Consider the following 14,932-nt stretch of genomic DNA (forward strand, 5'->3'; position numbering starts at 1 on the left):
TAATTAGTCCTGTTTGCATGCATAAGACATCTCGTTATGTGATGAGAGATGCAGATATAATCGTTACGTAGTTTGTGCTAAATTTTTCTCCCGGAGTCTAGTCACCTTGTCACGTAAACAAATGAAGACACAGCCGACACGTACAACGGTTTGTGCTAAATTCTTCTCGAGCTAGGTGGGGTTTTATGTACCATATGGCGAGTGAACTACATTTTCTCTCTCTATGGAAATTGGACTCACATTGGCAATTATAACTACTGCTTTCGACCGTTGCAAGCGATATTCTAATTACACTAAAAGAAGGAATTAGGGAAGCATGAAGTTGAAGAAGACGGCCCTAACCACATTTAAGATTTTTTAGTGTGTTCGGAACACAACTATATATGTTAAATGTCATTATACAAGTGGAATGATATTTGAAAGAAAAACTTCCCTCCACTTGTATAATGACATTTGACGTACCGCCCTGTATTCCAAACATATTGAATTATCTCTCCAAACCATGAATCAATCCACCACCACACCCTTAATCTTGAATTAATTAGTAACATTTGCTTATTTGTTTAAACTTTAAAGGATATTCTTAATTCCTCTGGAAACTCTGTTGCTTAATTATTTAAACCTCACTAATTAATTAATAAATCAAGTCCTTAACCATGAGCTTAGTATTGCTTCCAAGCCAGTCGGCCCCCAAGTAGCTAAGAAATCACACTGCTTCGCTTGCCTCCAGCACATTCCATGATTAATAATTTATCTCGATTATTTTTTCTTTCTTTTGTTTGATAATGCTGTCACAACGACACTAAAAAAAAAATACTAGAGTTAACCTTTTCGATGATTTAAAGGGTACAGTTAGGGGGTATGAGGATCCTCTCCATATCCATTTTGTAAGGATCTCAGAAATCCATTAATAATGTCCGTTTATCGTATATCTTGCAGTAAAAAATTATTTAAAATTTTATATTTAAAATTGAACACAAATAGTACCTGACGAAAACTGACCGCACGATTTACAACGAACGAACACGATTAAAGGATCCCCTGAATCCTCTCAAAGAGGATCCGGACAGGATCCTCGTTCCAGTTAGGGCTTCCATGATTAAATTTTAACAATAAAATATAGCTAATCACCATTTTTAAGATAAATAAACTCAAACAGCCAGTAAAATTGTCGGTCAATAGGATCTCATGGCAACTAAAAGAACCAATTAATTTTATGTGATTAAGGAGTGTTCCTTCGGTCTTATTCTTAGCATGTATCCGTTACCCTCTGTCAGAAGCAAACTCTGCCATCCAAGATTCCAAAACATATGCTCTAAGATAGTGGCATTGTGCATCATTTTATAGGATGCACCAGTGTTTGAAACACCAGATTGTGACTGTTACAATTCAGTCATTCACATACCTGCAACTCATACACCGATGTATTTTAGAATTTTTTTCATTATATGTAAGGAGTCGAATATTTTTTTTCCCTTATTAGAACCTAAATTGTATGGTGCAAGTTATTGAACTACATCAAATGTGAGAGTTGGAAAAAGTGGTGTGAGAAAAAGAAGGAATTTTGAAGCATCTTGAACATGTCGTCTACATTGTTTTGTGGAGATTACATTGATGTGAACTGTTAAATTCATGTGGATAATGGATGGTTTGAGATTACTGCACCATGGGAAGTCTTTCAGCTTTTCAAATCTAGTAAATATAACCCTAAAATCTTAAATCTCAGACAATAACATGCAAATGGACGGTTTGAGATGCCTACATTAATCTCTAAGTATTAAATTTCAATTCGTTTTTTGCCAGCCCAGTAAATGAAAAGTCTTTTGGTTTGAATATTAAGATTTTGATATCAATTTATGTATTGACATTCTCAGTATAAATATATTGTTATATAAAAGAATTTTTCAAAAAATTTCAAATACTAATTGTATGATTCCTTTGGCGCATTGAATGACTTGTGTGCAAGGTTGAATAATAGTATAAAAGAATAAATGAAGAGAGTATGAATTGAAAAGCACAATTTGGACAGCTTTAGGGTATTTGGAGATTGACATAATTTTTCATTTTGATCACTGATAATTAAAATTGATAAAACTAGTCTCTGAGTTTGTTTACTGTCAATCATTTTGGTTATTCTATAAAAAAATCTTTGTTAAATAAGAAAAAAAATAACAAAATACCCTCAATTTTCGTCAAATCTTTTTGACCCAATGTTTAATAAATTGTTGATAATATATTGTCATTTTGATCTTTATTTAACAGAGATTTTTCAAGGAAATGCCAAAATAGTTTATAGTAAACAAAATCAGGAACCACTGCTATTAATTTCAAATCTTAAAGTATCAAAATGAGGATTTATACCTATCTTGAAGATCATTTTACAAATTTGTTTACTCGTATAATAGAACTAGAAACTATGTATACGAAGGACATATAGCATTGTATTGATTGTCCTACAAAAATACCATTACAAAAGAAAAAGTGACAAATAAAAGTGATAAAGCATATGCCATTGGGCGTGTGCATGTCCCCCATCTACACCAAAGAAAAGAGGAGAGGTATATAGAGAGAGTATGATTATCTTCTTTCCTATTTTCATTTCTTTTTCTTTCTTCCTCTCATATATTGTTTTTTATTTTATTTTCACTATAAAAAAAAATCAATATAAGATGTCGACGTAACTTAACTGTAACCGTTCAAGTATGAAGACAAGAAAAAGAAGAAAGATTAAAAGGTGAGAGAATCTTCCTCCTATAGAGAGTCGGTGGATATATCTAATCAGCAAAAGAAAATAAGAAAAGCACAAACAAACAAAACGTTTACTTAGCAAAAGAAACTAAGAAAAGCACAAACAAACAAAACGTTAACTTAGCCCATTTGGCTTTGTTCTAAAATCACAAAAAGATTTTAGATTTTACAGTTACAATTATACGCATAGGCTTACAGTCTCGTATTGTAAATACATATATTATTGAATCATTCATTATGTTGATTTTTCTTAGATCAGACGTGAAATCTGACTGTCTATATTTTGCATGTAGATGCAAAATAAATCGTGAGCATTTTACAAGTTGCGGAAAAATTTGTAAATAATGCCAACAATTTATGTGTACCTTTGAAAGTGTTTTTACAATGATTGAAAACGTTTGTTTTTATGAAAGTGTTTTTGAATAAAGCACTTGAAGTGCATTTTGAGATAAACATTAGTTATGTGCTAGGGCTAATTGCAGTAGAACCAAGGGGCGTGTTATCCACACACCCTTTTTTACTTCTCACACACCTCTTGTTAATTTATGTCATTTAACATTCTTTATTCAGTCGATCCGACAATCACAAATTAAGAGAAATGTGTTGAAGTAAAAAGGAGAATGTGGATAATACACCCCTAAAACCAATTCTTATAGTGAGTTAATTGACCAATAATTATCAAAGGGGGAAAATATTTCAGGCCTCGTTTGACAACTCAGGACTATATTGACTATTTCAATCAGATAGGATAATATAACGTAGGATAGTACTGACCAAATTAATCGAGAGTTTGGTGCAGTATCAGACTAAGGATTGACCTATTTAATACTGTGCTTGTAAAAAGTTTTCCATATTGTTATTTTTTTTGGTTGTCCATTGCACCGACAATAATAAAAAAATAATAATAAAGGAATGAAAATGGAAAACCCTGGTTGTCCTCTTCCTTTATTCATATCTTTTCCACCGGTAAAGCCCATTGATGGACCTTCCACTCCAATGAACCCCACCACCTATTTTCTCATACCACTCTACAAGAAATGGATTAAAAGCTCTAGAATGGAAAAAAAAAATAAAAATTAAGTTCACATTCTTCTTTTTGCTACTCCATTGATTAAAATCATATTCATTTTTAATTTTTGATCAAGGTCTTTGGTATTAATAACATCATTAATTATTTGAATAATAAAATATTTTTATTTTTAAATATATTCCTTTAGTGTTAAAAATGTTACAATTAGTATATTTATATTTATGGCTAAATTTTTATCATATATTTTTATTTTTAGTTTGTACCTATTTTTAATTTGTACCAATTTTTTTTTCATTTTTAATTTGTACCCATATATTAGTTTCTTTTTGTGCCCATATTTTTTAAAGTTTTATTTGTGTTTGTACTCATGTGTATTGACACACCCCGTCCTGAAGGAGGGCATGCTGGCCGTCACGTGAGAGTGACGTAACCATTTGCACAGTACGGAAGCTTTAAAGATACAATTTGTAAGTTGATACACCCGAAGGTGAGTCCTAATTTTGTCCAATCTGTCAGAACACCGTCGAATTCCTCGTAGTCACCACACCTTTGTGATTCCTGAACCTGGAGGGGCGCAAAACCAAAATTGAGTGGTTCAGTAAAACAATTCTTTTCCAAATCCAAACATTTCTCAAAACGTTGTAACCCCTCTCCGTAAAACCTGTATACTTTCCCAGAAATGTAAAATATAAATATACATATATATTCTCAAACTTCATTTTTACTATCTCAACATTTTTCTTTATCAATCATGCCATGCCATGTCTAATTCAACAGTTAAGTATGGATGCATCAACAATAATCATATCAGGTGCAAGAAAGTAATCAACCGGAGGCCCTCTAATAGCCATGTACAGTTGAACCTAGAGCTCAAAATCTATCACTCTCACTCTGCCGAAGTCACCTCTGTGACCTGTCCGGCCTTCTGCACACAAGTTACGCTCTAGTGCTTTCTCATCAATCATCTGTGCACATAATCTAAGGTCACCCACCAGTCGAAATCTCACTAACACTCTTCGACTGGCCCGTCGCACCCACTCCGCGTGGACTGTGCGACCAGCATCTACTTGGATCCAAGGCGAGCGTGCGATGCGGTGAATACTATAAGCACTAAACCATGGTGCAGGATTTGAGCTCAATATACATTAACATCATCATATCAGTATTTAAATACTCACCTGTGCGTCCGCCGCACCATTCATTCATATGCATCATATCTCAATTTCATACTTTTCATATCATTTCATGCATGGCAATTCGATTCACATTTCTATATACTTTTCATATACTTTTATGCATGGCATCTCAATTCACATTTCAATATACTTTTCATATAATTTTATACATTGCATTTAAAGCATACTTTCATTCAATTTCAATTTCTGGGAAAACGTCAAGTATATATATATATACGGAAAACAAAACTGCCCACTCACCTGGAGTTCGCCCTACAACTCCCTAGCACAATACGCCAAGGCGTCATGACGATCGGCGCCTAAAACAATAATCAATTCCAACCTCAGAATTCATATCGATAGAATATATAACTTATATAAAATACGTCACTACGTAGTTCAATCCGGAAGATCCACCACTCAGATTTTAAATCCATAACTTCCAGAGGTCCACAATATATCTCTAGGATAACATCCTAAAATTTCATTACCATCCAACGGTCGGATCTCCGTCAATTTCCAAAACTAAGTGACGGTTAACATTTTATTTTATGAACTTACAACTCCAATTCCGGAAGATCCGTAACTCGGATTCCCAATCCGTAAGTTCCAATAATCCTCAAACATTACGTATTGCAACGTATTAAAGTTTGGTAACGATCCAACGGTCGGATCATCAATTCACATTTTCACCTAATGCGAAAACTATAAAACGTTATTCGAACACCTAACCAACAATCCTTAATAACTTTCTCATACGGTGCTCAATTTGGGTATATAAATATACCACAGTGATCTACTCGACGTCACGGACGTCGAAATATTTTTAAAATAATGTTTTACTGTAGCACGTGCCCCCACGCGCCAAGGAAGGCACGGGTCCACGCGCCCCCACGCGCACCTTCTTCTTCCTTGGGTCGCCGGACTGGTTTTTCCGGCGGCCGGAAAACTGGGGAATTTTCAAATGCTTCGTTCTCCTTCGTTTCTCAACCATTTTCTTCGTATAATATATCAATTTAAAGCCCTCAACATGTAGAATCACAATATACTACTTTAAAGCTCTAAAAACAACTAAATCTCACCGGAAAAATCCAAGCAAAACCGGCCAAACTTAACCCTCGTGATCCCGACGTCCAAATCCTTCCAACGAAGCACTCCGAGCTTCCTTGGGACCTCACTAAGCTCACTATCAGCTTGGATTGTCCTAAAAATCAACCAATTCAAAGCTCATGAACAGTACACATTCACGGCAACTTTAGAAACTAGGGTTTTCGAAGTGAAACTTACCTTAAACTGGTACCTACGTGATCGTGGAGTCCTCAGGAGTGCAATGGTGGTTTTAAATCCGGCGTTGGTAATAGTTTTAGGTGGTTTTGATGGTTGCCCGTGTGTTCGAGAGGGTGAGAGAGAGAGAGAGTGAGGTCTGAGGAAGAGAAAGAGAGTATGAAGGACAGTATACGGGAAATGGGGAGGGAAATAAGGAATGGGGATCCCACGTGGTCCTTTTCCAATCCCCAACTCTAAACCACAAAATTTTAACCTAAAAATCTAAGTTCCATCCTTATTAAATTCCATTTTATTTTCAAACCTTAGGAACCTAGATAATTATCAACTTGAGCTTCATATACTTAGTATTTCTTAAGGGCAATTTCGTCCATTCACAGCCACGAATGTAATATTTTGGAACGGGCTGTGACAATCTCCCCTCCTTATAGAATTTCGTCCCCGAAATTCCAGCAACCAACTAAATCAACCATACTCTAACAATCGCTTCGGGTAAATCTCTCTCATCCGATTCTCTTTCTCCCACATAATTTTCTACTGAATGGTTTCTTCACAAAACTTTTACCACTTACTTTGTCTTAATTCTCAAGACCTTCTTTTTCCAATCCAAAGTCGTCCTTGGTTCCTTATCAAGTCGAATTCAATTTAATTCTCAATAGTTGCACCAGAATCCCATGTGACGAATCTGCCACCTAATGACAACGCATCGAAATATAATACATTATGTGCCTTAGCCAATTCTGAAGGCATCACAAACTTGTATGCAACTTCGTCGATTCCCTTAGTGATCAAAACAGACCGTTGTGTTTAAGTCTTATCTTATCTTCCTTTCTGAATCTTACTATTTATGTTCATGGTGAAATTCCCAAAATATTAAACCATTTACCTTACACACTCGATTAGTGGCATATCCATCTGTTGATCTCTTTTGCCATTCCTGGTTTCTTCAGGTTAACTTAATCACCTGAATACTTTGAGGAGACTCATCCATAGTCTCAGGGTCTACTAAAACTCTTTCGTGATGGAATCTTTCTTTACCCAGAAGCATTCCATCCACAAATCCGCAAAAATCGACACACATGACACATTTCATGGACCTTATGGCGTTATTTCGGAAACTGCGCACCCAACATACTTAAGAAACTCAGCAGTTCCGTAATCCAATTCTCTTTCCATAAAACAAATAAGTATCGTTGCTCTGTCTGGGAAAAAGTTATTACTCAGCACTGGAGTAATTGTACTAACTTGGTACATTGACCAACTATCACTTCAAATTCGATCATAACCATCTTGTGTACAAGGAAACTTGTACACATAATCCAAAGTAATATCTTTCCATTTCCACTGCGAAACAGAAAATAATTATCTCAATCCAAAGGTTTATCTCTTTCTGCCTCAATCTGCTGACCAAATAAAACTGTCGAATGGTATGATAAATCTTATTACTTTTGGAATATTGCAGAAGTTGAACAGTGAACTTCGTCCAATATTTGCTTGCTTCAAATCCTCAGCATTAGGCACATACTTTTTGTTTTCTTGTATCCACATACCATTTGATTCACGAATCATGTACTCATTCTTTTTCCCTTCTTTCTCTGCCTTGGTTAATTCTTAAATTTCTTCGTCAAGCATTTGAGTCTCGAGTACGACCTTACCAAAAATGCCTAACTTGAAAATTAGCAAGTAGAGCTTCTTCTCGATCTCCAATTCTCAACTTTACTTCAGTTGATTTCCAATCCACAAGAAGATAATCTTGGCAAGCGTACCAAGCATTAATTCTTACTGGAGTCTTCTCATCAAGTGCTTCAGCTACAACAATTCACGATCACCCTGATCGTACAATCATAATCACTAAGTAATTCAATCCACCTTTGTTGCCTCATATCAAAATCCTTCCGAGTAAACAAATATTGGAGACTCTTTTGATTTGTAAAATCTTGCATTCTTATCAACATATAATGTCTCCATAACTTCACAGCAAGGATGATAATCGTGACTTCCAAATCACCAGTAGGGTAATTCATCTCATGAGGTTCCATTTATCGTGAAACGTATGCAATCACCCTAACATTTGCATCAACATGCCTCCAATACCATTCAAGAAACATCACTAAAAATGTATGATTACCACTATTCTCTGGGAATACCAAAATACGTGCATGAGTGAGGAAATACTTCAGTTGTTGAATCCTTTGCTCACAATTTCCTTCCCACTCATACATAACCTCTTTTCTCAACAGTCTCGTCAATGACAAAGCAATGACTGAAAAATCTTTCACAACCATCCCAGATAGCCTGGTAAGTTAAGAAATTCCAAATCTCAATTACGACTCGTGGTTGTTCCAAATTCTCAATTTCTGCTATCTTTTAAGGATTCACTTGAATACCTTAAGAATATATAACAATTCTCAGAATGCCACTTGATTCATTTAACTTTAGCCTTTGCTAAACTTAGCATACAACCAACGTTCTCTCAATCTTTGCTTCATCGACTTAATACATTTACATGCTCTGCTCTGGCTCAGAATATGCCAGAATATCTTCAATGAAAATGATATCAATTTATCAAGGCATTATTGGAATACTTCATCCATCAACTCATAAAACAGTATGAGTATCCATATAGCATCACCAAACTTCATAAAGACTATAACAAGTCCAGAAAACCATCTTATGATCAACGTCACTTATAATATTCAATTGGTAGTAACCAGATCTCAATTCAATCTTTGAATCTTCGCAATTTACTTCTGAGCTGGTTAAATAAACATCAGTACATCACCATGGATAACGGTTCTCAATCGTTACCCGACTCCATTGTCTATAATCAATGGATAGCCTTAAAAATCCATTTTCTTCCTCACCAACGAACTGGGGTTCCCCCAAAGCGTTGTACTAGGTTGAATAAAACTTTTATCAACCAATTCTTTAAACTGAATTTCCAATTCCCTTAACTCATCCTGAACCAATCTCCAATATAAATTTATACCTGGCAACAATTCAATAGTGAACCTCATATCTCTGCCTGAAGGCAATCCAGGTATACTTTCAGGGAAGACATCAAGAAAAGTCTAACCCCTTTTTCATTTTTTTCACACTTCTCCGAGCAACATCCTTTAGTACCACATGAACTAAGTATTTTTGGGCAGCCTTTCAAAACAATCTCTTTGCTTTCACAGCATAAATAATGGCTGAACTCACTTCACTTTGCATGCCCACTCATTAAGGTAACCTCTGATCATCCAGATCGATGGAAAGTGACTGATTTCCCGTAACATTCCGTCTTGTCACAATTATAACCAACCAATCTAATGGAACAGAATTAACTGATACAATATATATTCTATTATTATTAAGCATTCTAAATAAGTACAATACTAACATAAAATAATCTACCAGGTTGCTTGCTTAACGAATCCACGAATGAGTTATTAATATTACGGTCTGCAGCCCGCAATACTGATAAATCATCGTTGTCTCGATAAGTAGGCAACCACTCTCAAAGATATAACATTACTATTTTGTCACTCAATGCAAAATACATACACTCGTCTCTACTACATTTATTTACTACTCTCTAGGTAATAACATACATAATAAGAAATATATCAGCCGAAGTCAACTAGAATGACCAATACGGCTGATTCAACTCTTATCTCAATAATACGTCGGCCGGATCCACTCCGCGTGGTCGGTACGGCCGAGCCTATAACTCACCAATTTCTCATGCGTCAGCCAGATCCACCTCTCATGGTCTGTACGGCTGAACATATAACTCATCAAATCTCTCTGTACCCACGGTCAATCCGACCAAACTACTAAGTTCATAAACTTGCTGAATCGACACTACGATGTCATAGAAAACTGTTGGGTACAACTGATTCTAGGGACGATTCACAATTCTGTGTCCCCTCTGTTCACATAAACACATTCATTAATTTCACACTTCCCAAAGTGTTAATTTTGTACCTGCTGCACAAAGTACATTTCCTTTACTCGAGACACCTTGTCTCAAATATCTGGGATTACCAGTATATCCATCACTTTTACTCTGACCAGCGACATTAAAACCTCAGCTGGAAGAATTAACTCTAGCTTCACTTCTTTCGAAGCTCTGAATCTTTCTATATCCTTGATAAGACGAATCATTAACTTTATCGTCTTCTTTTAATTCCCATTCATTTCTTATTCTTCTTTATTCTCGTTGATCATGTTCTCAGAGTCCTCAAGACTCAACAGCATCTCGTATATTCCTGGTAAGAAGTATAATGGATAGTGGTCACCCAAAATACCACTTCCCTTTTTGCCACCCAGCTTAAAACAACATAACACCTCCACCAATAACAACCATATCTGGATGGAACGAGGCAAGTCTGAAAACTTTCTATAATATCCCTCAATCATCACCTTCCTTGTCTCATAATTGTAAACTCTTGTTTACTACCATCGATAAATGCCGGAGGGATAAACTTTTCCTTAAACAAGTCCTTAAACAATTCTCAATCGACTGTTCCTCCGGTGACAACAAATCATACTCCTATTTCCACCAGGATATAAATTCATAACCAAAACCAGGTAGTCCTCTCGACCCCTGTCAGAAGGAAATTTCCTTTAACTTGCATATTCCGAAACATCTTTTCCAAATGGTTAAACCGTTACTTCGCTCTCTCAGGTTCATCATTTCATAAGGTGATTCAAGTTCAACTCATTACCCATCTTAAAATGTCCCTTTAGATAATAGACTGAATCACCATAGTAATAGTTTCCCCCTAAACCGCTAAATCAGGGAGACTAAGTTCCTCTAACTACGTGGCTTGCTACGAGGCGGTGTAGTTCTGACAGAATTCACTAGAAACTTCTCAAGATGTCCAAGATTGCAACCATGCTCTGATACCAACTGACACACCCCGTCCCGAAGGAGGGCATGCTGGCCGTCACGTGAGAGTGACGTAACCATTTGCACAGTACGGAAGCTTTAAAGATACAATTTGTAAGTTGATACACCCGAAGGTGAGTCCTAATTTTGTCCAATCTGTCAGAACACCGTCGAATTCCTCGTAGTCACCACACCTTTGTGATTCCTGAACCTGGAGGGGCGCAAAACCAAAATTGAGTGGTTCAGTAAAACAATTCTTTTCCAAATCCAAACATTTCTCAAAACGTTGTAACCCCTCTCCGTAAAACCTGTATACTTTCCCAGAAATGTAAAATATAAATATACATATATATTCTCAAACTTCATTTTTACTATCTCAACATTTTTCTTTATCAATCATGCCATGCCATGTCTAATTCAACAGTTAAGTATGGATGCATCAACAATAATCATATCAGGTGCAAGAAAGTAATCAACCGGAGGCCCTCTAATAGCCATGTACAGTTGAACCTAGAGCTCAAAATCTATCACTCTCACTCTGCCGGAGTCACCTCTGTGACCTGTCCGGCCTTCTGCACACAAGTTACGCTCTAGTGCTTTCTCATCAATCATCTGTGCACATAATCTAAGGTCACCCACCAGTCGAAATCTCACTAACACTCTTCGACTGGCCCGTCGCACCCACTCCGCGTGGACTGTGCGACCAGCATCTACTTGGATCCAAGGCGAGCGTGCGATGCGGTGAATACTATAAGCACTAAACCATGGTGCAGGATTTGAGCTCAATATACATTAACATCATCATATCAGTATTTAAATACTCACCTGTGCGTCCGCCGCACCATTCATTCATATGCATCATATCTCAATTTCATACTTTTCATATCATTTCATGCATGGCAATTCGATTCACATTTCTATATACTTTTCATATACTTTTATGCATGGCATCTCAATTCACATTTCAATATACTTTTCATATAATTTTATACATTGCATTTAAAGCATACTTTCATTCAATTTCAATTTCTGGGAAAACGTCAAGTATATATATATACGGAAAACAAAACTGCCCACTCACCTGGAGTTCGCCCTACAACTCCCTAGCACAATACGCCAAGGCGTCATGACGATCGGCGCCTAAAACAATAATCAATTCCAACCTCAGAATTCATATCGATAGAATATATAACTTATATAAAATACGTCACTACGTAGTTCAATCCGGAAGATCCACCACTCAGATTTTAAATCCATAACTTCCAGAGGTCCACAATATATCTCTAGGATAACATCCTAAAATTTCATTACCATCCAACGGTCGGATCTCCGTCAATTTCCAAAACTAAGTGACGGTTAACATTTTATTTTATGAACTTACAACTCCAATTCCGGAAGATCCGTAACTCGGATTCCCAATCCGTAAGTTCCAATAATCCTCAAACATTACGTATTGCAACGTATTAAAGTTTGGTAACGATCCAACGGTCGGATCATCAATTCACATTTTCACCTAATGCGAAAACTATAAAACGTTATTCGAACACCTAACCAACAATCCTTAATAACTTTCTCATACGGTGCTCAATTTGGGTATATAAATATACCACAGTGATCTACTCGACGTCACGGACGTCGAAATATTTTTAAAATAATGTTTTACTGTAGCACGCGCCCCCCGCGCCAAGGAAGGCACGGGTCCACGCGCCCCCACGCGCACCTTCTTCTTCCTTGGGTCGCCGGACTGGTTTTTCCGGCGGCCGGAAAACTGGGGAATTTTCAAATGCTTCGTTCTCCTTCGTTTCTCAACCATTTTCTTCGTATAATATATCAATTTAAAGCCCTCAACATGTAGAATCACAATATACTACTTTAAAGCTCTAAAAACAACTAAATCTCACCGGAAAAATCCAAGCAAAACCGGCCAAACTTAACCCTCGTGATCCCGACGTCCAAATCCTTCCAACGAAGCACTCCGAGCTTCCTTGGGACCTCACTAAGCTCACTATCAGCTTGGATTGTCCTAAAAATCAACCAATTCAAAGCTCATGAACAGTACACATTCACGGCAACTTTAGAAACTAGGGTTTTCGAAGTGAAACTTACCTTAAACTGGTACCTACGTGATCGTGGAGTCCTCAGGAGTGCAATGGTGGTTTTAAATCCGGCGTTGGTAATAGTTTTAGGTGGTTTTGATGGTTGCCCGTGTGTTCGAGAGGGTGAGAGAGAGAGAGAGTGAGGTCTGAGGAAGAGAAAGAGAGTATGAAGGACAGTATACGGGAAATGGGGAGGGAAATAAGGAATGGGGATCCCACGTGGTCCTTTTCCAATCCCCAACTCTAAACCACAAAATTTTAACCTAAAAATCTAAGTTCCATCCTTATTAAATTCCATTTTATTTTCAAACCTTAGGAACCTAGATAATTATCAACTTGAGCTTCATATACTTAGTATTTCTTAAGGGCAATTTCGTCCATTCACAGCCACGAATGTAATATTTTGGAACGGGCTGTGACATGTATACCGTCACGTGATATTGTATATTTAATCAATGATAAAAAAATTACATATGATATATTTATGTTTTATGCCTAAACTTTATATCATATATTTATATTTTTAGTTTGTACCCACTTTTAATTTGCAACATTTTTTTTTAATTTGTAATATTTTCTTTTTAGTTTTATTTTGTACTCATGTATTAATTTCTTTTAGCGCCTATATTTTTAAAAAATTCATTTGTACTCATAATTTTTTAATCTTTTATCTGTACCCTAATTTATTTATAATGTACTTATTCTTCATTATTAATATACCACTTTGTTATATGTGAAATGTACCAATTTTTTTGTAAAATGTTCCAATTTTTTTAACATTATGGATACATTCTTTTGCCATTTATTATTTCTTATTTTTACATAGTTTTTATCCATTTATTCAATAAAAATGTTTAAATTTTTTTATTGTAACCATTTCTAATATTATTATAATGAGGCATTTTAAATTTATAGGATTATAAATCTCATAAAATATCAAACAACTAATGTCAAAATTATAAAAATATAAATATTAATTGTAATATAATGATGTGTATAAAGTCAATGAACTTTGATCAAACTTTGAATACCATTAAGGTTTTAATAAAAAAATATTAAGGATTAGGAACCGCACCCATCCAAAGCATCCAAAAAAAAAATTTCAAGATGGTTCACTTTTAAATTGAACCCTTTCCTCCGCGAAATCCAGAAAAAAACAGCGAACATCTACTCTGCATTTATAGATTTGCAACCATCCATTGATTACTGAAGAACACTACAATACAAGCTCCAAATCCCAAAATTTTTCAATTTCCAGGAAACATGTATCCCAATTCAATGAAATCCACTCCAAAATCTAGCATTCGAAAATGTAATAAAGATTTATACTTTAATTAAAACCCTCAACCCAGAAGAGTAAAAAGCTCAGATGCACATAAAAACAAAAAAACAAAATCTTTGTATTGAAATTGGTGTCTGCAATAAAAATACCCAAGTTCCTGGTGATGGAGAAAACCCAGAAAACTCAAACAGCAGACAAATTAGAATTAATCCACCAAGAAGAAGAAGAAGACGACAAAGAAAAACTTGGTTGGAGAAGAAGACGACGAAGAAAAGCTTCGGCCGGAGAAGAAGAAGATTGAAAATAGCAGGCGTTCTATGGAGTCGACTAATTATACAGAAACTTTGGAGTGGACTATTTAGCAGGTGTGAAGCGTATTATTTAGGTGGGACCAAATTATTAGTCGGGTGACTATATATCTGGTTGGGGCCCATACAACTA

At 35.9% G+C, this 14,932-nt stretch overlaps 1 long non-coding RNA gene across 4 annotated transcripts; it reads right to left on the reverse strand.

Moving 5' to 3' along the window:
• Positions 1-5,899: 5,899 nt before the first annotated feature.
• LOC126604880 (uncharacterized) lies at positions 5,900-13,498 on the reverse strand. 4 transcript variants are annotated; one of them, XR_007616779.1, is made up of 3 exons: positions 13,220-13,498; positions 6,036-6,157; positions 5,900-5,950 (listed from the first exon to the last, which is right to left on the reverse strand). It is a non-coding gene; the product is annotated as an uncharacterized LOC126604880 (long non-coding RNA). The 4 variants fall into 4 exon arrangements; XR_007616781.1 differs by lacking the exon at positions 6,036-6,157 and adding an exon at positions 13,015-13,136; XR_007616780.1 differs by lacking the exon at positions 13,220-13,498 and adding an exon at positions 6,241-6,523.
• Between the last annotated feature and the right edge of the window lie 1,434 nt (positions 13,499-14,932).

The sequence above is a fragment of the Malus sylvestris genome, chromosome 2 (assembly GCF_916048215.2).
Source record: "Malus sylvestris chromosome 2, drMalSylv7.2, whole genome shotgun sequence".
In the NCBI taxonomy this organism is placed as follows: domain Eukaryota; kingdom Viridiplantae; phylum Streptophyta; class Magnoliopsida; order Rosales; family Rosaceae; genus Malus; species Malus sylvestris.